Source organism: Sparus aurata, chromosome 8 (genome assembly GCF_900880675.1).
Source record: "Sparus aurata chromosome 8, fSpaAur1.1, whole genome shotgun sequence".
Classification (NCBI taxonomy): Eukaryota; Metazoa; Chordata; class Actinopteri; order Spariformes; family Sparidae; genus Sparus; species Sparus aurata.
This window is the reverse complement of record NC_044194.1, coordinates 32,263,821-32,287,307: the sequence shown is the minus strand read 5'-3', so window position 1 is coordinate 32,287,307 and position 23,487 is coordinate 32,263,821. Positions and strand designations below refer to the sequence as shown.

The 23,487-nt window shown below is 42.1% G+C and overlaps 1 protein-coding gene across 5 annotated transcripts in view; it reads left to right on the top strand.

Annotated features, from left to right (window-relative positions):
* The window catches only part of LOC115586349 (synaptic vesicle glycoprotein 2B-like), a 104,031-nt gene that overhangs the window by 5,701 nt on the left and 74,843 nt on the right, over nt 1-23,487 (top strand). Inside the window, exon 2 of one of the 5 annotated variants that reach the window (XM_030425313.1) lies at nt 13,696-13,782. The exons of the other annotated variants lie outside the window; for them this stretch is intronic. The gene's annotated coding sequence lies outside the window, so the exon portion shown is untranslated. The remainder of the gene's footprint in view (nt 1-13,695; nt 13,783-23,487) is intronic. 5 annotated transcript variants of the gene reach the window in all.

Genomic DNA, 23,487 nt, shown 5'->3' with positions numbered 1-23,487 from the left:
TGTCAGAGTTTCAGTCCAAAATTTACCGTATAAATATACATTTCTACTATTAAAAAAAAACGCTGTCTTGCCATATAATATACATTATTATTATTATTATTATTATTATTATTCAAATAATCGTATTTGGGGTTAAACTTTGGCTACACTACAGTATATTGTGGTTAGGAAGTTGATCCATAAAATAGGACAGAAACAGTTGCCAAACTTTATGATTTCTATGGGTAGTGGCCCGGGCATTGTATTTAAGTTGTTCAAGTTTGAGATTGGACATCACCTCCTCCACCCAATGCCTATGACCTTGGCGTGACCTTCTTCCAACTAATGAGTTTCAGACGTCGAGCCAGTAGGGTGGAGAATGCTACGGCCTCAGCCTGGTGCCTTGTTATTGGTGTCTCCAGAGGGACGACCCCAAATAATGCAGTCAATGGGTTAGGACTGATAGCTTTATTACACATACATGAAAATGTACCAAATATACCTCTCCAAAATAGAGTCTTTATCCAGTGTTGTGCCTGAACGCGTTCAATGAACGATTGTTCATGAATGCGTTCATATTTTGGGCAAACGTGAACTGAAGTTACTGTATTTATGCCTGATGAACGTTATTGTGAACGCATTTATTCTGGCGTTTGTGCAACTCGCTTTACTTTCGATCAAAACGAAACTTAACTATTTCAGACAGAAACAGCTGCATACCAAACATGCAGTGAGGCATTACCAAACGAACACAGATTAATTCGTCCTGAACGGACACAACACTGGCAACACCAGCCACCACGGAGTCGCACCGTGCATGCGTCATCAACATGTGAAGCATGGAGGCAAAAACAAATGAATGCTTCACATCTGTTTTTTTATTGTGATATATCTAAAAAGTTTTGGAGTGATGTTGTCGGATCTCATTTTTTTGATGCTGCTAACTCTGTCCATTCTCTTACCCTTAAACATGTTATTTGCTATGTTAACCCAGAAGATAATGCTCACATGATGAACTTTGTTGTCCTATGCGAAATGTTTTATTCACAAACAAAAATTTGCAAAATCACTACCTTAATTTGCTCTTTTTCTCCTGGAACTGAGCTCTTTGCTTAAATCTCTGAATTTGTTAAATAACAAAAAAAGTAATACCTTACTGAGTCATAATGAAAAGTTTTTCCCTGAAGCCACTGTCTGAACTGTCTATTTATTTATTTATTATTTAATTTTTCCCTTTCTTCATCTTTTTTTAAATTATTTATTTATTATTTTATTTTTAATTTTTAATTTGTACTCTATCCTTTACCACAAACCTGAAATGGCACATATAACCTAAGCACCCGGCGAGCCTTTCAAGGTATGTGCAAGTGAATAAAAAATCAAAGGACACGGCAACAGCGAGCCAAAACAGATCCTCTACCACCCACATCACATTAACGGCGTACAGTAGCGGCTCCGCTGTCTTCATCTCCCAGCTGCAGCTGGACAACCTGGTTTTGCAGAATATTGTGGGAGAGCTGCAGCTTCAGTGTTAAAACTGATAAAATAATAGCTGTCTGTTGAAATGTTGAAAAAAAATGTTGAAAAAAAAAGAACTATGAACTAGTTCATTTTTGGAACAGTGAACTTAGTTCAAAATTTTGAATTATGAACTATGAACTGAACTAATTCATTTTAAAGTTTGTGAACTGAACTTTGAAGTTCATGTAGAAAGTGAACTTTCCCAACACTGTCCGTATCAAGCTTAACCAAAACATGTGGCTGAGGCTAACTGGTTCCTGCCTGCATCTGATGCAAATCGGGTCTAAAACTGTGTAAATTTTGACTAGCTTACTTGCAGATGCCTGTGCAGAACCTTAAACTGCAGCAACATATGTCGAAAATATTGACGAAGAATGTACCACTGTAATTGGTACAGGTGATAAATTGATATGACAGCAACCCTCTGGATATTATCATATAACACAGACACCAGACCTCTGTCAACTGGGTCCAGTACCGAGTGCAGTAGAGTCCCGCAGTAATGATCATCATTGAGCTGCGGAACTCTACTGCACTCGGTAATCGACTCACAGGGCTTCCCCACAACAAGAAAGGCTTCTCGGGTGGTGAGATTTGTTGATCTATTTCGACAAATCGGGCAATGATATCAAATGTTTGATGCCTCGAATATGTGCTGGGACCCTATTTCTAATATTGCTGAAGTTTGGTGCTGTTCTGAGCATTATTTGTGGCTTTTTGATGGTGGTTTTATATTTGAACCCATTTACTGCAATGTAATGTTGTTGTGTGGTCGTTTTTGAGGATGCTAAAACTACGTTAGCTAGCTATCTGCAAACTTTATCTCTCGAGAGGGAGTCTAACACAGTTTCACGGTGTGTTAGACCATGGATTAAACTTACACCGGAATATCCCTTTAACAGTGACAAATTGTATTTTTTTACAAAAAATGTATGTTGTGTAAATTACTGCATATTTCTCCTATAACACAGTGCAAGAGTATTTAACAGGGGAGCAATGTATTTTTCCAGAACAAAATATGTAAAAATTACAGTTTTGACTGAAATCTATGATGACGTATTTCCCTGTTCTAGACATCTACTAACAGATCCAGGACATGTAGTAGCACCCACTAGATCGAAGGAAGCTGAGATAAACCTGACCTAAATGACCAAGCATACACGTTAGTGAATTATATGACCTATTTCCAATTATTTTGTAAACCTCAGCTCCAGAGACTGATGTGAGAGCAGACTCTAGACAGCAATGGTTGAACAGCAGCTAGCTGCTAGCCTGAAGGAGAAGCTTCATCTAATATTCATGTTGGAGCAAGCTGCACCTGCAACATTTATAACCAAGCACATTAGTGTGTGAGTGTCTGTGTGTGTGTGTGTGTCTTTTGGTGAAGATGCAATGATGAGGGTAGAGCCGCTGCTCCGTCGCGTTGAAAGGAGCCAGCTGAGGTGGTTTGGGCATCTTGTGAGGATGCCTCCTGAGTGCCTCCCCTTGGAGGTTAACCGGCATGACCAACTGGGAGTTGACCCTGTGGCAGACCCAGAACCCCCTGGAGGAATTATGCAGCAGATCTCATCTGGCCTGGGATTACCTCAGGACCCCCGAGGAAGAACTGGAGAGAGTTCCTTGGGAGACAGATGTCTGGTATACCCTTCTATCCTGCTCCGACCATGGTCAAGCGGGAGAAAATGGATGGATAGAGGGTTGGATCTCATTTAATTCTTAGTGAAAAACCTTTGAGTTTTGGGTAGAACCACTACAGTACACACCCCCAACACTAACCTGACACCTCTGCAAAAAAAAAGCTGCAGTTAAGCTAAAGGACAGCTGTGAGCTGCTTACATACAGGACCAACTCTACTAGGTTTTAGTTATGAGTTCAGGTGAGTGTTAAATGACATCACTTATGAGTTTGTTTGGTGTGTAGTCTTTATAATTATGTTTTCAGTCTTATATTTCAACAATTTTATGACAAACTGAAACTATGAAATAAAATAAAAATAAATAAATAAAATGGATCAAAAAATGATCTGTTATCACTTAGTGTACATATGTTTTATGAACTAAGTTCTCATGGTAGCCTATGGAATTGGAGGGACTTTACCTCTGCGACAACAGGTATGGAAATCACCATGCCTTACTGCTGCAATGAGGGCTGTCATACGGGAAACATTCATGAACTAACTCACTGAATTGTGGAAGACAATTAACCTTGTGAACCTCATTGTATGGAGCACGTTATATGCCACACCAAAAGCAGTCCTATACCTTGGGTGTGGCTGTAATGTGTGATAGAGGTCCAGCAGTGTTTTTTTCTTTCATCATTGTCTTCTGAATTTTTATGTGTATTTTCAGCCTGTAAAACTCAGATGACATAATCCCTGCTGGGGAAATTAGCAGCCATATTCCTTTGTTAGTCTGTGCATTTGCTTGTATGTAATCACTTATGAACTCAGTCAAATCAGTCAACCATAAAATCCCAATCTGACCCAACATCTGTTTCAGGCATCGCTCCTCACTTGAACCACTAATTATCTGTCTCACAGGCCCGTATTAACCCCATTTGGTACCCCTGGGCACTATACCTCAAGTGCCCCCCCACCCCCAAACACCTATGTAATAATGTCCTCAAACATAACGAACCACAAAAGTAACAAAAATTTGCAGCATTTAATGTAATAAACCAACAAATGTAATACATTTTACGAAAACCAGAGGGAGATAGTTAGCTTGAAAAAAATAATTTCCGTGAGGAAAACATCGCCTGACATTTGAATTTAAATTCACACTGGCAATACAAATTTGAAGAAATCTGTAAAAATTTGTAAACACAACATTTATCATTCTATAGGCAAGAATCTAAAGGTTTATTTATTTAATTTTATTCAAATTCATTTTATTGGCATGGCAATGGTTGGTGCCCCTGGGCACTTGCCCAATCCAGTCTATGGCTAATCTGGCCTTGCACACACTAAGATAAAAGATGCCTTGGCCACACTGCAAGACTTTATGTTCTGAGATCTAGAGTCTTGCAGTTGTTGTGGTTTGCACACTACATGACTGATTAGCCACCGGCTGATTACAAGATCACACATGGGAGATGAGACACTGGAATGCCGTGGTCCAAGCAGTCAAAGTTGTTGGATGAAAAAACAAAGAACTCGGATGAAAGGACTGATTAGTATGTGCAGTCACCAAGGATTATTTGTGCACCGAAACCAAGAAGCTTCCTGCTTGTATTGACACAATACAGTTACAAATACTGTAAAGCTTGTATGTTCTGATAAGCTGTAATCTAATATTGTGTCCAATCCATTGAACAGATGCATGATAAGACTGGGTTTTGAGATCTACTGCTGATGACAGCAACCCTCAGAGCATGCTGAGGGCAGGGTAAATTTCAAGTAGGCTTCAAGCACAGTATGATCACATACTTACCAGATTGATCTGTTATTAAGTCAGTTGACAACATTGTTTGGAAAATGGCGTAAAGGTCTATCCGTTGCTTGTTTAACCTGTGCAAGTATACATGTAGCGTTGAATGCAAGTGATGCATTATCTTTGCTTTTGTAAGGTGGCCAGGCATATTGGGTGAATTTTATCAATAAATCCAAACAGTAGTTCAATTGTAATATTGCAATGGAGACACCTGAACATTGCTACATGAGACAAACTTGTCAACTGTGACATCTAAATGTGTGGCTACAGCTTGCAGGCTGATTAACATTTTGTAGTTAACCTTTATAAGTGTACAGTTAGACACTACATTGTGTTAATATAATGTTTAATCAAGTCAATATGCCACTCTGGTGTTGTTTGTTGGGCTTGAGTTTTCCATAATATGCATTCAGCATTTGTTTTTTTTTTAGCACACAGTACCTTTAAGGTTATTCTGGAGAATATTCTGGACAGTACATGTCATTGTTTTGGATTGTTGCAATAATCATAAACAGACATTTGCATAAAGCTGGAATAGTTGTCTTCCATGTTGATAAGAGTATTAAAATATTGTAAAATATCCATTTAAGGTACATTTAGAGCAGAAAAAAATGTGGGACTAATTTGCCATTAATTGTGAGTTATCTACAGACAATAATGTAATTAATTGAGATTAAATAATTTAATCGTTTGAAAGGCCCTAGTTTTCACATAAACTGACTTTCATATCCTTCCAGTCATGATGAGTAATGAGCCTAGTGGGGGGGACACATATCTAGTTTTGGAAAATCTTTAAAGGTATGTTCCGGTGTAAGTTTAATCCATGGTCCAACACACCGTGAATCTGTGTTAGACTCCCTCTCGAGAGATCAAGTTAGCAGACCCCTAATTCACGGAGTTTTATCAACCTTAGAAACGACTGCACGACAACAATACACTGCAGTAAATGGATCCAAATATAAACCGCCACCAAAAAGCCAGAAATAATGCTCAGAACAGCACCAAACTTCAGCAACAGTACAAATAGGGTCTCAGCACATAGTCTGGGGCATTAAAACTCCAATAGCTTAGCTGGATTTGTACTGAAAAGCAGACAAAATTTACCACTCTTCTGCAGCAGCTTCCTGTTAACGGGAAGTCCTGATGAGTCAATTACCGAGTGCAGTAGAGTTCTGCGGCTCATGGATGAAAATGTATGATTATGACTCCATGGAAAAGCAATTAAAGTTCATATGTTTCTTACCTGCCAGTTTGTAACAGTTATTATCGAGAGCAGACAGGGAAAATAACGGAATTGAGCATTTCTAACCGCACTCGGTAATCGTCGCGTCGGGACTATCGATGGAAAAGAGTTGAAATCTGTTTTGAGCTTCACAATAGAAATCCAGCTAAGTTAGCAGAGGTTAGATGTGCTGAGACCCTATTTGTTGTGCTGCTGAAGTTTGGTGCTGTTCTGAGCATTATTTGTGACTTTTTGGTGGTGGTTTATAGTTGGATCCATTTACTGCAGTGTATTGTTGTCGTGCGATCGTTTCTGAGGATGCTAAAGCTATGTGAGCTAACGCTCTGCAAACTTTAATTCTTGAGGGGGGGGTCCTACTTGGTGTCACGGTGTGTTAGAACATGAATTAAACTTACACCGGAATATCCCTTTAATAAAAATGTAAATAAAATAAAACAAAAACAAACAAACAATTGCAAGCCTTAGCACCTTGGGAAGACAAGGGGTGAACACTTAAACTCCACAATCAAAGACCTTAAAGCAAGGGCCTTAATGTTGTTGTAACAACCCTTGTTTATGGTTAGTGCTGGTAGCATTAAAACATAGTTGTTGACCAATGTTGGAAACCAACAGTTTCTTTGAATAAGGTGCAGTCCTAATTCATTTGAACTGTAGATTTAGGGAGTCAAAGGCTTTTCTCAAGAAGGGGAAATATGAATCCCTTTTCTCATGGAGAGTGATGGTGAGCACTTTGTGTGAAGTTGGCCATCAGATCAGAGAAGCATGGTTACTCCTTGTCCAACATGTTTATTCATCCTAAGGTTGGGGTTTGTTTACTTCCCAGGTGGCTATTTCCCCATTTCTAGGTATTGTCTGTTTTAGATTATGCTGCTGTGCTACTTCACAATATGTGGCTCAAAACGTGAGGATGTTGCAAACAAAATTGTGTCGCATTTCATCTCATGCTTGTGAGCTTGTGCTTTGTGAGCATTGATTAGATCCGAGAGAGGTTCCATTACTCCCTTTCTTTCTTGTCCTGTGGAGAGTAGCAAAAGGGTGGTATGACTATGGTGTTTCTTGATTTCTTTTTTATTTGTGAATCCAGCTTGTCTTATGTTTTCTGTTCTAGGGTCCAACAGGTACAGGTTTGGCTTTCTTATGCACCCAGCGTTTAATATTTGGGACTGCGTTATTGGCAGCTAAAAAAATCAGCAGTATAGTTACGTACCATGTTGACCCGAATATAGAACGAGGTTTTTTCTGATGAAAATTATGTCATGTGTCTAACCGTTGACACATGCTGATAGTTGTCTGGGTCGCTACACGACCGCAACGACAGAGGGCGCCAGCTTATTGTAGACACGTCACTGACACCATGGCTGGGGTTATCTGTCAATAACAGCAGAGAAGAAGTGACAGGAGATGAAACATGGAGAGACGCAGTGATTTTACGGAGTGGATCAAAAGTGGGGCAAGTTAACAGACATCTGAGGCGGAGCTATGATGCTAATTTTAAGATAATGGTGCTCAATACAGCGGAGGCGCCAAACAACTGTCAGCCAGCCAAGAAATATGGAGTTACGGAGTGTAATGTTCGAAGATGGCGGGTCCAAAAATTCCGTCTGAAAACGCTAACAGTAAGAGAAAAGCTTATCGTGGTTCTCTAGGTGGCTGCTTCCAAGAGATTGACATGAGGGTATATGAGTTTGTTTTTGTGAAACGAATTTTGGATATCAGAGTCTTTTTCTGAAGATTAGTCTTGAAAAGAGGGGTCTCTTATAATCAGGGTCATGCTATGTTCGGGTCAATATGGTATTGCCTCACCTCTTCTGCACAGGGTTGAACTGGTGGAGTGGTCCTACCAGTGGGTTTTAGTGAGGTGTCTATCAGCCCCTGCCCTTTTTCCCTCCTATTAAAAAGTGCAATTTTTGTGTGTTTTTTAAATGAATAAATAAAATCCTGTTGTGCAAAGGGATGTCAAAAAAAGGTGGTATAAAAACGCCACTGTTATCTACCATACGCATTTCGTACGTAATACGGTGTTGTGAGTGTGTTGAGCCTAAAGCCGCTTCTCTGTCTGCTGCGGCTCTGCTCTCTCTCTCTCTCTACGAACGGTCGCTACTTTCAAATGAAAAGCCACCCGCTAAGAATCCAGTTCTAAACTCCAATGGGGTGCAATGTAAAGCTCTTATTTTGAAGACAGAGCGAGCGAGAGAGAGAGAGAGAGAGAGAGAGAGAAAGAGAGAGAGAGAGAGAGAGAGAGAAGCCGCTGCCTCATCAGTATGGAGGACCAAACCTGACATAAGTATAAATAAATAAATAAATAAATAAATGCAGAAATGCATAAATAAATACATAAATAAATGCATGAATGCATAAATAAATACATAAATAAATAAATAAATGCTGAAATAAATGTATAAATAAATAAATGCATAAATAAATACATGCATAAATAAATGAATAAATAAATAAATGCTGAAATAAATGTATAAATAAATAAATAAAAGTATAAATAAAAGAATAAATGCTTTTTATTTATTTATACATTTTTGTTCACCTACATTTATTTATTTCTGTATTTCTGTTCACCTACATTTATTTATTTCTGTATTTCTGTATTTCTGTTCACCTACATATATTTATTTCTGTATTTCTGTGTCCATATGTAAATTAGGAGGTAGGAGGTCCTAACCTCAGTCAAGAGCATGATTGGTTACAGGAGTGTGCTCGATGAGGGTCTACTACTTCTGCCTTACTAGCAGCGCTGAGTCCTGTACACTGTACAGGAATGTTGCTGGCTACCAGCAAGCCCGCTCAGCTAACTGTTAGCTGCAGTTGTTGACATTTGTTCATGTAGCTCTGGTTTAGTTATGAATTTGACTGGCGTTCATTTTAACTTGCGAGGGTCCCAGGTGTGCTGGTGGTGTGGTTTGAGAATCCCGTCTGGAGAGAGAGGGGTCCTCAGCCATGTCCGCTAACCAGGAAAAACATTCTGCTCATCGCTCCAAGTCATGTATATGTATATCTAGACGAGTGCTACAGAGCACAAATCGTCCAAAAGTGCATGTTGTCGGTCTCATATCTTTGTCGTGAATGTCTGTACTCTCAAATAACTCATGGGTGGAACAGGCTGAGGCATTTGTTCGCGCCGAGCGGCTCGAGAGCGGAGTGGAGACCCCTTTTAGCCCTTATGTTAGCTGTTAGCTGCTCGCTGTAGCGCAGCGTCCAGGCTACCTTGTGACACCAGTTACCATCGGGTATTTTTCATTCCGCACTGTTCAAATGGTCGCTTAAAGCCATCGTTCCGAGCCGCATACATCGTTATTAAGCTGAAGCTAATTCAGTGTGAAAACTGTACACTGTCATACAGCCTGCTGGTCAAACAGTCTGCAGAGTACGTTGACATCCAGCCCGAGCTCAGCGCGAGGTCAATCAGCTGTGGCAAATCATGAGACGTCCAGATCAACCTGTGATACAAACACCAGTAGCGACAATGGTTCATAGGAAAGCCCAGACATGTATCTCACTCTCGGTGGTAACATGTGTCAACTGTTAACCTGGACGCTACGCTCTTAGCGCTACAGCGAGCAGCTAAAAGCTAACTGCTAACAGCGGTGTCCACGCCGCTCTCGAGCCGCTCGGCGTGAACAAATGCTTGATACTGTTCCACACATGAGTTGTTTAAGAGTACAGAGATTCAAGACAAAGATATGAGACCGACAACATGCACTTTTGGACGATTTGTGCTCTGTAGCGCTCGTCTAGCAGTGGTTTGCAAGTCGCAGCCCCGGCTCCGTGTGGATAGAAGTGTTCAAGCCACGTCAAAACGAATACACGTATACATGACTTGGAGCGATGAGCAGAATGTTTTTCCTGGTTAGCAGACATGGCTCTCCAGACAGGATTCTCAAACCACACCACCAGCACATCTGGGACCCTCGCAAGTTAAAATGAACGCCAGTTAACCTGTCACACTGGTCGAGGCCATTAAGCTAACTGGAGCTGTTTACAACGTTACAGAGAGGGAGGCTTGAGATCAGGAATCGTTTGCTTTTGTCTGGCTCTCCGATTTGACCAATCATGCTCTTGACTGAGGTTAGGACCTCCTACCTCCTCATTTACATATGGACACAGAAATACAGAAATAAATATATGTAGGTGAACAAAAATACAGAAATACAGAAATAAATAAATGTAGGTGAACAGAAATACAGAAATAAATAAATGTAGGTGAACAGAAATGTATAAATAAATAAAAAGCATTTATTCTTTTATTTATACTTTTATTTATTTATTTATACATTTATTTCAGCATTTATTTATTTATTTATGTATTTATTTCTGCATTTCTGCATTTATTTATTTATTTATTTATTTATACTTATGTCAGGTTTGGTCCTCCATACATCAGAACTCCACCACACACGTAGATGTGACGTGACAGTGGAGCGACTTGAACCTTTGTGAGTTATAAATCCATTAACATAACTTCCTTGTGGGGGCTAACAAGTCGCCTTCCACTTATTCAACGTGCTTAAATATGAGTCATATTTCCGAGGAGTGTCCATCTGTGCCTGTTAAGCTAACTGCTTGTTAATGAGAGTTAATAATAATGTGACAGCTGTCTGTGTCGTCGGCTGTTTATCTTGCCACAAATTTTCAGCTTCTTCCAGATACTTAGTTCACTGTGACTTTGCTATTGTAAAAATTGCTGTTCCTACTAACAGTTACAGTTGTCATTTCTTGGTTTTGTCCCATTTTTAGATGTGTAGCCTGTATTTGTAGTTTGCACTTGCCCTCCAATAAATAGCCTAATAATAAACCAGTGTTTTATTGCTTTTTAAATATTGCAGCTGAATTGCATGTCCTCTAAACCTCAGTATTATGATAATGTGAATAAACTATTGTTGACAATAACTTGTTGACACGAAAGAAATGGCAATTGCATATCACTCACAGCTACAAAGGATACACAGCTAAGAAGTTAGCTTTCTATAAGTACTTTGTTTATTAATTTTACATCAATTAATCTACATACTGTGTTATTAAGGCCCGAAAAATCTTTTTCACGTACTGCCCTTTTCTGACTTTGAGCCCCTGCCTCTCTATAATCATGCGCACATCCCTGGTGTCTATCACTAATGACTTTGTTGTGGTGGAGGATAGGGAAATGCCTCATGGGCAGGATAACTTTTGACATCTTGGTCATGGGCTAGCTGAAAACTACTGTGTCATTTGGATTCCACTCTACTTGGTTTTTTTTTTTTTTTTTTTTTCTTTTAAACCTGAAGGTAAGGGGAAAAAAAGAGTTTGAAGGCAAACTTTTAATTTGAGGTTTGGTTTGATTAGTGCTCCTGTACTGTAATAGGTGTGTTTTAGCATTTCCTTTTTTTTTTTACACAGGAGATGCCTTATAGCTTTGGGAATGCAGATGGCCTAAATTTTATTGGTGGCTGTCTTTGAGCTCCACTGTGAGTCTGTTTGAATGCCCTCTCTAGGCCATTAGGTCCCGAATGATTGTGATTTGGGCGCTTGCCTGAATCCACTTTTTCTCTTCATATGTTTGGCCCTTCCTGCTCCCAAGAAGGATTCTTGGCCATCTATCTTCTGCTTTCAAAAAGTGCTTAAGGACAAACAGTGTCCAGGGCAACAATGTGGGAAGGTAAATTGCAGCAGGAGAGGCAGTCATACTGTTCCACCATGTTTTGTTTACTCTGAGCTTTAACAATACCACTGTTGAATAAACAGGAAGTGGTACTGTTATACTCAAAATTCTGAAGAACAGATTTACATGCACTCAACAGAGGGCAGAACAAAGGTCTAGGCATGGCCCCCCTTTTGCTTTTGCTTTTGGAAGAGCACTAACAGAAAGCATTCTAGGCCTTGGCCCTGTCCTAACAGTAATAGAATAGAATAGAATAGAATAGAATTACTTTATTGATCCCAGACTGGGAAATTATTTTGTCACAGCAGCAGTGGGTCTGCAAAAAATATATACAGTGCAAAATATACTATAAACAATAAACAATAATAATATATACAACAAAACAGTAAAGAGATCAGAGTTCTCTCTGTCAGGCAGAGGTGAGAAAGTTATTATATAAAGTGATGGCTTGTGGCAGAAAAGATTTCCTGTATCTGTTGTTATGACAGCGAAGCTGGAGCAGCCTTTTGGAGAAGGTGCTCCGCTGTCTGACCAGTGTGAGTTGGAGAGGGTGGAGAGGATTATCCATGATGGATAACAGTTTTTTTCAGTAGCCTCTTTCACACTGCCGTTTGCATGCGGGGATCCTGTGCCAATTCTCCGCACCCTCCTCTGTGTGAAAGTTTTGGATGGGGAAAGGGGGGAAATTTCGCTCCGGTGCTGATCTGCCTCTGGAGGTAGTATCAGGGCCGCATTATTGGTGAGCCGTCCCAGTGTAATCCGGAGGCGCGGAGCGAGGGCGTGTCGGTCGTGCAGTCTGATAACTGCACAGGTCCTCAACTAAATACAGAGAAATGCCCCACAAAGCAGCGTTACAGGACCGAACAAAAGTAACGTGGTAATTGTAACTGTCTTTGGCAACTTATATGAGGAAAACAAATACCACAGCTGTACGTGGAGAAGCGTCTGTCCTCCCACCTGTCCTACTGAGTCTTCCACACATTTCTGCTCCAAAAACAGCGTTTATCACCCGCAAAAAACTTTAACTCACTGAGTGTTTGTGATGAAAATAAATCACTGCGACCGTCAGCCCTCCAGACCGAGACCTCATGATTTTTCTCTGTGCACCACTGTGCAACACTGTTGATTTCCTCCCAGTATGAACTGTCGTACCCTGGATCAAAATGTACAATGCCCTTCCCTGGATGGACCTTAAAAATCACCAGATCATTCATGACTAAATTACTTTTCCCTTTAAAAAGTGTTTTCACCTTGAATCTGTTATCCATCATGGATAATCCTCTCCACCCTCTCCAACTCACACTGGTCAGACAGCGGAGCACCTTCTCCGGAAGGCTGCTTCAGCTTCGCTGTCGTAGCAATAGATACAGGAAATCTTTCCTGCCACAATCCATCACTTTATATAATAACTCTATCACCTCTGCCTGACAGAGAACTCTGGTCTCTCTACTGTTTTATTGTATATATTATTATTGTTATAGTATATTTTGCATATTTTGTTTTGTTGTATATATTATTATTGTTTATTGTTTATAGCACACTGTGCACTGTATATATACACTTTGTTTATATTGGATTCTATTTATGTTATGTACGAAGTGTTTTATTTGCTGACCCACTACTGCTGTAACAAAATCATTTCCCAGTCTGGGATCATTAAAGTAATTCTATCTATCTATCTATCTATCTATCTATCTATCTATCTATCTATCTATCTATCTATTTAAAATGATCCTAGTCGTGATCCAATGGCAAATATAGGAGGTAAAGATCATATACAGGACTAAATATCAGCAACATAGAACATTTTATGAAATTAAAATCTTCCATCAAAATTTACCATCCAGTCTCATGTTCTCCCTGTTTCTCTGTAGACTTGTTGGAGGAGAAATTCATCGGCTGTAGGATGGAGAACACCTCCTTTTGAGCACGGCTAACTCCGTCACTTTCCAGGATGTTTGGTGGGTCAGGATCTATATCACTACACATTATAACAGCATCCATATGATTATAAACTGTCCGCGGGTTTGGATTAACAGGGGAACACCTGGGGAAACACCGATGTCATCAACATGACGTGTACCATCACGCCTCTTTAGGAGTAGCAGCGCCGGCTTTCTACGTGAGTTACACATGTGAAGGCAGAGATGCTTCGCTCTGTGTGAATCACCATCGGCGGAAAATTGGCGAACCACCGCTCCGGAGATAATGCGGAGACGCTGTGTAAAAAGGGCTAGTGTCCTCCACTCCATCACAGCCTTCAGAGTGTCCTGTTTACAGCCAATCCAGAGCCAGCCTTCATGATGAGTTTGTTGAGTCTGTTGGTGTTGCTGGCTCCTATGCTGCTCCCCCAACAAACTACAGCAAAGGAAAGTACACTGCCCACCACAGACTGATAAAAGATCTCTGAGGATATCAGCTTCCTCATGAAGTAAAGTCTGCTCATCCCCTTCTTGTAAACAGCTTCAGTATTAGATCTCCAGTCCAGTCTGTGGTTGATGGTAACACCAAGGTACTTGTAATCCTCCACCGCCTCCACATCCTTTCCCAGAATGCACAGTGGCTAAAATCTATCACCATCTCTCTGGTCTTGCTGATGTTTAGCCGCAGGTGATTCTGTCCAGTCCACTCCACAAAGTTGTCTACCAGTGCCCTGTACTCCCCCTCCTGTCCCTCACTTATACGCCCAACAACAGCCGAGTCGTCAGAAACTTCTGCAGTTGACACAATCTGGTGTTGTACTGAAAGTCAGTGGTGTATAAGGTGTACAGGAAAGGAGACAGTACAGTCCCCTGTGGAGCTCCTGTATCACTAACCACCGCATCAGACAGAACACTGCCCATATGGACAAACTGTGGCCTGCCTGTCAGGTAGTCAGTAATCCAGGAGATCACTCAGTGCGTTTACATGCACAGCTTAGTCAGATTACAGCCATAGGTCGACTATGCTGCTCAATCGGACAACTGCAGTTATCCGAGTATACATGCCACTGAGAAAATCGAATTACTGGCCGAAAGCATGTCATACCCCGGTACGCTAGGTGGCGCTGTACCCATTTCAACGAGTGTTAACGGCGCACCTCCGGCTGACCTCTTGACGTCACCAGCTGCCTCGGCATTCAAGAAAGATGGCGTACGAAGAGCGAGACGAAGCTACATCTTTGTACACTTCGTATATGGTGTACATGATAATTACACAAACTACGTGCACTCTGGCGCTCTTTCTTGCGGTTATTTCGGAGGAAAGCCGCCGCCGCCACCGCCATCGCCGTCCGTCTACTTCCGGCTCACGGCCCCGGGGAAAAATCTCGCGCCTGCGCAGAACGCAAAATCCGATCCGATCCACTGGAAACGTATACATGCAGGAGTAATGCGACTATCAATCGAATAATCAACGTGGTGTAATTCGACTATGAGAAATCCGATCCGGTCCGATTTTAGTCAGACTAAGGTGTATACATGCATCTTAAAGATCCGTTCATAGTCTGACTAACGCAGTAATTCGGTTTTCTTGAGTGTCATGTAAACGCACTGACTGTGTCATCTACACCAATCACCCGCAGCTTCTCCCCCAGTAGCAGTGGCTAAATAGTGTTAAAAGCACTAGAGAAATCAAAGAATGTGATTCTCACAGTACCTCCTCCAACATCCAGGTGCGAATGGGCTCGTTGCAGCAGGTAGATGACAGCGTCATCAACTTCCAAGTGGGGCTGGTAAGCAAATTGCTGAGGGTCTAGCAGGGCATCCGCCTGTGGCCTCAGGTTGGCCAAGACCATTCTCTCCAGCACCTTCATCACATAAGATGTGAGGGCCACTCAATGAGGTCTGATGGTGTCGACTTCTTTGGCACAGGAACCAGGCAGGACGTCTTCCAAAGCACTGGTATTCTCTCCTGACCCAGGCTCAGGTTGTAGAGGTGTTGGAGGACAGGCGACAGCTGGCTGGCACATGTCTTCAGGATCCTGGGGCTGATACCAGCCCTTTTTGGATAGAAAAGGCGGCACATTTGCTCCAAGGTAAGGACGGCAATGTGCCGGCCTGTCTTTCTAAAATGGAGGCGTAATATTCCCCCTTTTCCAAAAGCCGCCTAAACGCGTAAACATGTGACGTGCAAGAAGCTCGAAGTTTCGCTGTGAACAATGATAACGAATTTGACTTCTAAATAAGAGCTTTACATTGCACCCCATTGGAGTTTAGAACTGGGTTCTTAGAGAGGGGCTTTTAAGTTGACAGTAGCGACCGTTCTTAGCTTGCGGACACAACAACAAGTTAATGCAACCAAACAGCTACAGAGGCCGAGGAGACGCTAATAAGTGTAAATAAGTGTACCCTCCGAGGCGGAAAATCGGAGGACCAAAACAGACTCCCAATTTGCTGGCCTCTGTCTAAAACCGGACCGAGCCGCCAAAAGGACGGGCAAATTGGCGGCTTGGTGCTCTGTATAAAAACGGCTACCCTCGGGGCCTGCAGCCTTCCGCTGGTGGAGTCTTTCCAGCCGTCTCCAACCTGGCCTGCAGTCACAGTCCTGCGGGGGAGGGTGATGGTGTCTTCAGTGGAGGAGGAGGAGTAGGAGGAGGAGGAGGAGAGGTGCTGCACAGGAGAGCTCACATCAGGGGAGTGAGGGGGGAGGGGAGGAAGCATTTGGGGTAGTGAAGGTGTGTGGGGGTCTGGAGGTGTCGGGGAGATGACAGAAGGCTGTGAGCTGAACATATTGAAGAATACATTTAGCTTGTTTGCCCTCTCCAGGCTGCCTGATGACTGTCTGCCGCTTACCTTACACCCAGTGATCTGCTTCATACCAGTCCACACATCCCTCACACTGCTCTGCTGGAGTTTGGCCTCCAGCTTCCTCCTGTAGGTGTCTTTACAGGCCCTCAGCATATCCAGAGTTCATGCTCCACTCTCCTCAGTTCTTCACTGTCTCCAGACCTGAACGCCCTCTTCTTTTTGTTAAGAAGAGCTTTCAAGTCATTGTTTATCCAAGGCTTATTGTTAGTAGTCGGGGAGCCAAAGTCTCAAAAGCTCAATAAAATGGGTTGAACCTGACATGATCTGCCATACTTTTTATTTGTGTTTTTTCTGTTAACTTTGACTCTAAGAACCAATAATTGGAGGATCTGCTCTGCCGAAAATATCGCGAAAAAAAATGTGGCCATTTTAGTGTACGTATCTGACAACATCTACTGAAAAAATAACTCTTAAAACACATTTCTACATGATTTTGCATCAATTTAATGCAAAAAAATTTGGCGTTTTCTCACTTTTTTCCAATATTTTCATCTTTACTTCATTGGCAATCAATTATTCCTCCAAGTTATGACATCAGTCAATATGCCCTTCTTTTCACCAAACAGCATACTCATTCCACAGAAAAAAATATAAAAATCCAACCAAAATCAATGGATCTGTGGAATTCACTACTAGTTGGCGATCGACAGGCTCAGAACCTCAGTAGAATTTTAGACATATTAGTCTATTTGCCAGTCCATAGAGCCCCATTGTGAACCTAGAAATGTTGAGTACACCAAAGTTTTATGTTAGAAATGTACAGTATGGGTCCCCAGCATTCAGAAACTGCCGGATGCTAACTTGCATATGTTTGTCAATTTGCATAATTAGCATTATTCGCATAAATTAGCATTAATCGCCTATGTGGGCAATATTTCAGCAACTGCTTGGCCGATTTGGACAATATTGGCATGGTTTTGGATGCTGAATTCATTTCTGACATTTTCAAAATTCGAAATGGCAGTTTAAACAAGAAGTGGCCATATTTCAACTCCCAGTGGGCTGATTTTTATGAATTTTACGAATTCAATCAGACAGCTGCAATTGTCCGAGTATACATGCCGGTGAGAAAATAGAATTACTGGCTGAAGCATGTCATACCCCGGTACAATAAGTGGTGCTGTATCCATTTCAACTAGTGGTAATAGAGCCACCTCCAGGTGGCCTCTTTCGTCACCAGCAACAGCAAAATCTGCCTCAGCATTTGAGAAAGATGGATAGGAAGAGCAAGATGAAGCTACATCTTTGTACATTTCGTATAAGGTGTACATGATAATTACACAAACTAGATAATGGTGCTCTTGCTTGCAGTTATTTCGGAGGAAAGACACTGCCACCATCCTTCTACTTCCGGCTCACAACCCCGGGAGAAATATCTCGAGCCTGCGCAGAACGCAGAAATCCGATCCAATCTGATAGAACTTATATCTAATGCAAATTGGATCATATTATTTATCATAATTAATAATTATCCCAAATAATCATTAATTATTATTGATAGCCAAATTTAACCTAAATCTCCCTTTTATTGTTGCAAAAACATTACTTAATTGTGCCTTGTGTAATGCAAGGCTGAACAGATCATATCATCTTAATGCAAGTTGATCAGATAGAAGCAGATAACCATGATAACAGTGTTTATATAGTCCATGTCTCATTTTTAAAATGTTATATATAGTGTAATTTTCTCTATAGCCTACTTCTAAACCATCTCTTGGGGTGGTTTAAATTGTTAAAATATGGTAGGAGCTTGTTTGCGTAAAATCCAGAGACTTAATCCACAATAATTAATACATCAACAGCTAATGTTACCAGTACGACGGAAAAAAGTTAGCCTACTTTGCTTCATCACCCCAATCCTAATAGCGCACAAGTTCTGGTGAGCAGAAAGAGAGGGTGATTGGTTGTTGCAACAACAACATGCCTTGAAGAGATGCTGCCCTATTTCTTTGCCGGCAGTCATCAAAACTACTCAACATGGATCACATGGCATCTGCGTGACATGCAGCACCTTCCTGCTACTGCCAAGGATGACCTCCTCGCCAGAAGCCATGTGTGCCACCACTCAGATGTTGCAGCTGCAGTGAGTGGAGATATGTTTGCGGAGCAGACATGCATCAAGCAAGGGAAGGGAGTAGGAGGCATGAAGGGCATCTCCACCAACCCTGAGCAGGTCACAGTGTGGATCCAATGTTTCAGCATCTGCTCCCATCTCTCCAAGTCATCGGATGAGATGTACGATGATGCTGAAGACTTGGAAAAGACAATGAAGCCTAACTGACACAAAGAAGAGGGTATGAGAGTGCTATGGGAAAACTCTCACCCACTCACCACAGAGACTGCTACCTTCTACCATATCATAAATGGCCAGGTGGCGGATGGAAAGGTGAATGTGCAAGATGCATTGAAGATCAGGCAGGACATGAGCACACTTTTCTCTTCATTGCTTCCTGGAGGATTTCATGCACCCATCTCAAATAAGGTGGTGACAATGAAATTCAAGACAAAAGGAGTGAAGGTCAATGGGAAGATCATATGTGACCTTGTGGCGTTGTTTGCTCGGCTGCTGGTGGTGGGAAGCAAGAGAAGAATGGAGCTCTCTACCCTCAACATAGGAGATCACATTGAGATGGTCAGCAGAGCAGACAGTATTGTCACTCATGACGAAGCTGATGTCTCCCTCATCTAACACATGTTCGATGCAGCCAGGTGTGGTACTTAAACTGTCCATATTCTCAGCGATGACACTGATGTGTTTGTGCTCATGGTCTATCGGAGCTGGAAGGTGAGTATCACATGTCACCTGCAGATGGAGAGAAGGGATGGCACTGTTCTCAACACCAATTCGACAGTAGAGAATCTTGGTGAGTACTGTCGGTCCATTCTGGCTATGGACGTTCTCTCTGGGTTTGACACCACCTCCTATCCCGTTGGTAATGGGAAGGTGTTCGCGCTCAAGGCCATGACAGTAGTACCTGGTGACCTGCTTCACTTCATCAGAAAAGAGGGAATTACTGACTTGCAAATCAGAGAGGCAGTGTGGATTTTTTCCTGGCTCTGTACAACCACAGGAAGTCTGCATCTCTGAACCTCGCCAGATACGACATATAATGAAAGTGCAAAACCCCCCCAGCAGTGAAGACACTGCCTTCTACACAGCGCAACGTGCACCTCTATGGATGATCCTCCTGTCCTTTTGGACATTACCAGCTGTAGCTGCAAAGCTGCAGACCTGTACCAGCTACTGCTTCTGCAAAGGCGATGACAGTAAATGTTGCAACCTGCTCACACACTCACAGCAAGAAGAGCAAGATGACAAGAATGTAAAGTCTGAAGAAGAAGATGAAGACACAGCAGATGATGATGTTGATGATGAAGATATGGTTATATAGTGCAGAGTAGCAGAAGTGCAAGGCGCTCTTGCTTGATAAAAGTTTTTTTCAGTTGCAACACGTTGTGTAACTAGTGCACATAGAGTTTTCTGCTTTGATATTTTTGGCTATATTATTTAGCCACAGTCATAGTATTCTAGTTGGATATGGTACTTGCTTTTGTTATCTCAAATGTCACCTCAGAGTGTAACATTATGTGAATTAAAAGATACATATTCTGCATCATTTGGATAATTGTGTTCATAAATATCCAAGAGTTTATTTTTATAGATTCAGACTTCTAAATTGACTCAAAATTCACAAAAATCGGAATTTTGAAAATGTCAGAAATGAATTCAGCATCCCCAATAACCCTCCAAACCATGCCAATATTGTCCAAATTGGCCAAGCAGTTGCTGAAATATTGACCACATAGGCGATTAATTCTAATTTATGCGAATAATGCTAATTATGCAAATTGACAAACATATGCAAGTTAGCATCCGGCAGTTTCTGAATGCTGGGGACCCATACTGTACATTTCTGACATAAAACTTTGGTGTACTCAACATCTCTAGGTTCACAATGGGGCTCTATGGGCTGGCAAATAGGCTAATATGTCTAAAATTCTACTGAGGTTCTGAGCCTGTCGATCGCCAACTAGTAGTGAAATCTCCACAGATCCATTGATTTTGGTTGGATTTTTATATTTTTTTCTGTGGAATGAGTATGCTGTTTGGTGAAAAGAATGGCATATTGACTGATGTCATAACTTGGAGAAATAATTGATTGCCAATGAAGTAAAGATTAAAATATTGGAAAAAAGTGAGAAAACGCCTAATTTTTTTTGCATTAAATTGATGCAAAATCGTGTAGAAATGTGTTTTAAGAGTTATTTTTTCAGTAGATGTTGTCAGCACATGTGTTCTGTGTATCTGGAATCCATTTATTGACAGCCTAACCAACTCACTGAGGAGTTGAGGGAAAAAAAATAATTTTTCAAATTTTTCTGATAAAAAATATAGGATAAATTGGCCAAGTTTTTTTTCGCGATATTTCCGGCAGAGCAGACCCTCCAATTATTGGTTCTTAGGGTCAAAGTTAACAGAAAAAAACACAAATAAAAAGTATGGCAGACCATGTCAGGTTCAACCCATTTTTGAGACTTTGGCTCCCCGACTATAGGGAAGCAGTGTACAGTTCGGGTTCGCATGGTGGTTTGTTCACAGAACCTGATGTATTCTGTGATGCAGTCGGTCATGCTGTCGAGATCCTCTCCATGTGGCTCAACGAGTACATCCCAGTCTGTCAACTCAAAGCAGTCCTGTAGTGCGTCAGCAGCCTCCTGAGTCCACCTCCTCATGCTCCTAGTGTGGACAGGCTGCCGCTGAACAAGAGGGACATACTCAGGGGTCAGCAGGACCAGGTTGTGGTCAGATCTTCCAAGGGGGGAGGGCTGTGGGACTGTATGCTTAACATTTGCATATAAAAGATCCAGTGTGATACAGTCTCTGGTGGGGCAGTCAACATACTGGTGAAATGTTGGGAGGGTTTTGTCCAGTGAGATGTGATTAAAATCCCTAGTGATGACAATAAATGCGTTAGGATGCTGCGTCTTATCTGGGCAACAGCAGAGTGGATGGCGTCACAGGCCACCACTGCATCAGCTGAAGGAGGAACGTACACACTGACGTACACACTGACGGACGTGAATTCCTGGGGCAAATTATAGGGTCGCATCCCCAAAGTCAGCAGTTCAATTTCCGAGCTCCAGAGACATTCCTTCACGTGAACATGACCTCACTCATATACAGTGCAATCCCTCCTCCTTTCTTCTTTCCGCTGCTTATAACGTCCCTGTCCGCCCAAACAGTGCTGAAGCCGGGAACAGCTTGACTGTGACCTGTGGTCTGGGATGTATGAGTGGAGCCATGTCTCCGTGAAACACAACACACTGCACTCACGATATTCCCTTGGAGTTTTTATCAGCGCAGCAAGCTCGTATGTCTTATTCTCCATACACCTCATGTTCCCCATGGCGACTGCTGGTACAGCCTGTCTATGTCTCCTCTTCTTTGCCCTCCGTTTCGCTCCGGCTCTGCAGCCCTGGCATCTCCTCCACAGCTCCTTCAGGACCTCAGGCCTGGCTCCGGGCAGCAGTGCAGGTTCACACAGATGTGCAGGTTTACACAGTGCAATCAGCTGGTCGAGTGTGTAAACAATGTGCTTAATGATGCGTTTCTGACCCTCTGTTGCTAGGGATAGCAGAAACAACACAATAAGTGCCGCAAAAGTCTTCATCAAGAGCCTAAAAGGTAGAAGAGGCCACACAACCAGACAAGTAGGGCATTTCATTATGTAGCACAGTAATCAGTTTTTTAGAAGCTATGAAGGTTCAGTGAGAAATCCTTCAGTTTAGCGTCTTACCTTTCAAATGATACATTATTGAATTTGGGGTTTGGGTGGTTGTCATTGGGGTGTGGAGATCAGAAGGGTGACAGACGCAGCTTCCCCCGAGCCTGCTCGTCCGGATGCAGAGTGTGAAGTATACAACATATAAAGTGTATTAGGTGTAAAATGCTAAAAGAAGTGACTAATACAAGAATAAATGTAAGACAACTTAAAGCTAGGGTCTGTAATGTTGTTCAGAAACACATTTTGTTATACTGGGTGAAATGATTCTGTTATCCTGAAAGTAGTCAACACATTATGTATTCAGAAAAAGGAACGAAAATAATCGGACCTCTGTGGCAGCTGCAGGACTGAGAAAAAGCTGACCAATCCGTGCTCTCCGGACTGGATAGCACAGATTGGTCAGATGCCTTCATGTCTCGGTCTGTCCCTCCCTCCTCCGCGCGTGCACACGTTACGTTTCACTGATGCTGGAAATATTCAGCACACTCCTCTGCTGAAATACAGAGTTGCAGGAGAAGACGTTCATTTGGTTACAATGGAAAGAGAAAATGCAGCCAGCGTTACTTTTAACAGCTCACCCGCTAAAAGGCAAGGAAAAGAAAGCCTGAGGCAGAAAAGGCTGCAACGAAAAAGGCTCTGGATAAAGAAAGAAGTCGGACCGAGTCAACATCGGTTCGAGTGGTGGAGACAACTGGGGCATGTGAGGGGCTTGAAAAGTGATGCAGAGGTTGCTCTCTTTCTGTAGGACAGGTAATTATTTGTTTTGTTTCAGGGGGATTTGTTATTGTCATGAAATATGTGAGGTTTGCCAACTTGGCTATGTTTGTAGCTCGTATTAGCCCAATGCTAACGTTAGCTTCTTTGTGTGTTGTTTTTAGCCATGAGAATGGCTAATGAGTCGGCCCAATCTCCACTGGATAGGGGTCTTCAGCTGAATTGCTGCGTCTTGCTCCAGCATCTCCTTCTCCCTGCTGAGTCCCACTGCCAGATGCGCGTTCAAGTTTGTGGCGGCGTGGCTTTGGACGGAGCACTGACGGGATGGGGATGGGGGGGTGGAACTTAGAGGAGGTGCCACTTTCAAATCTTTGATAGC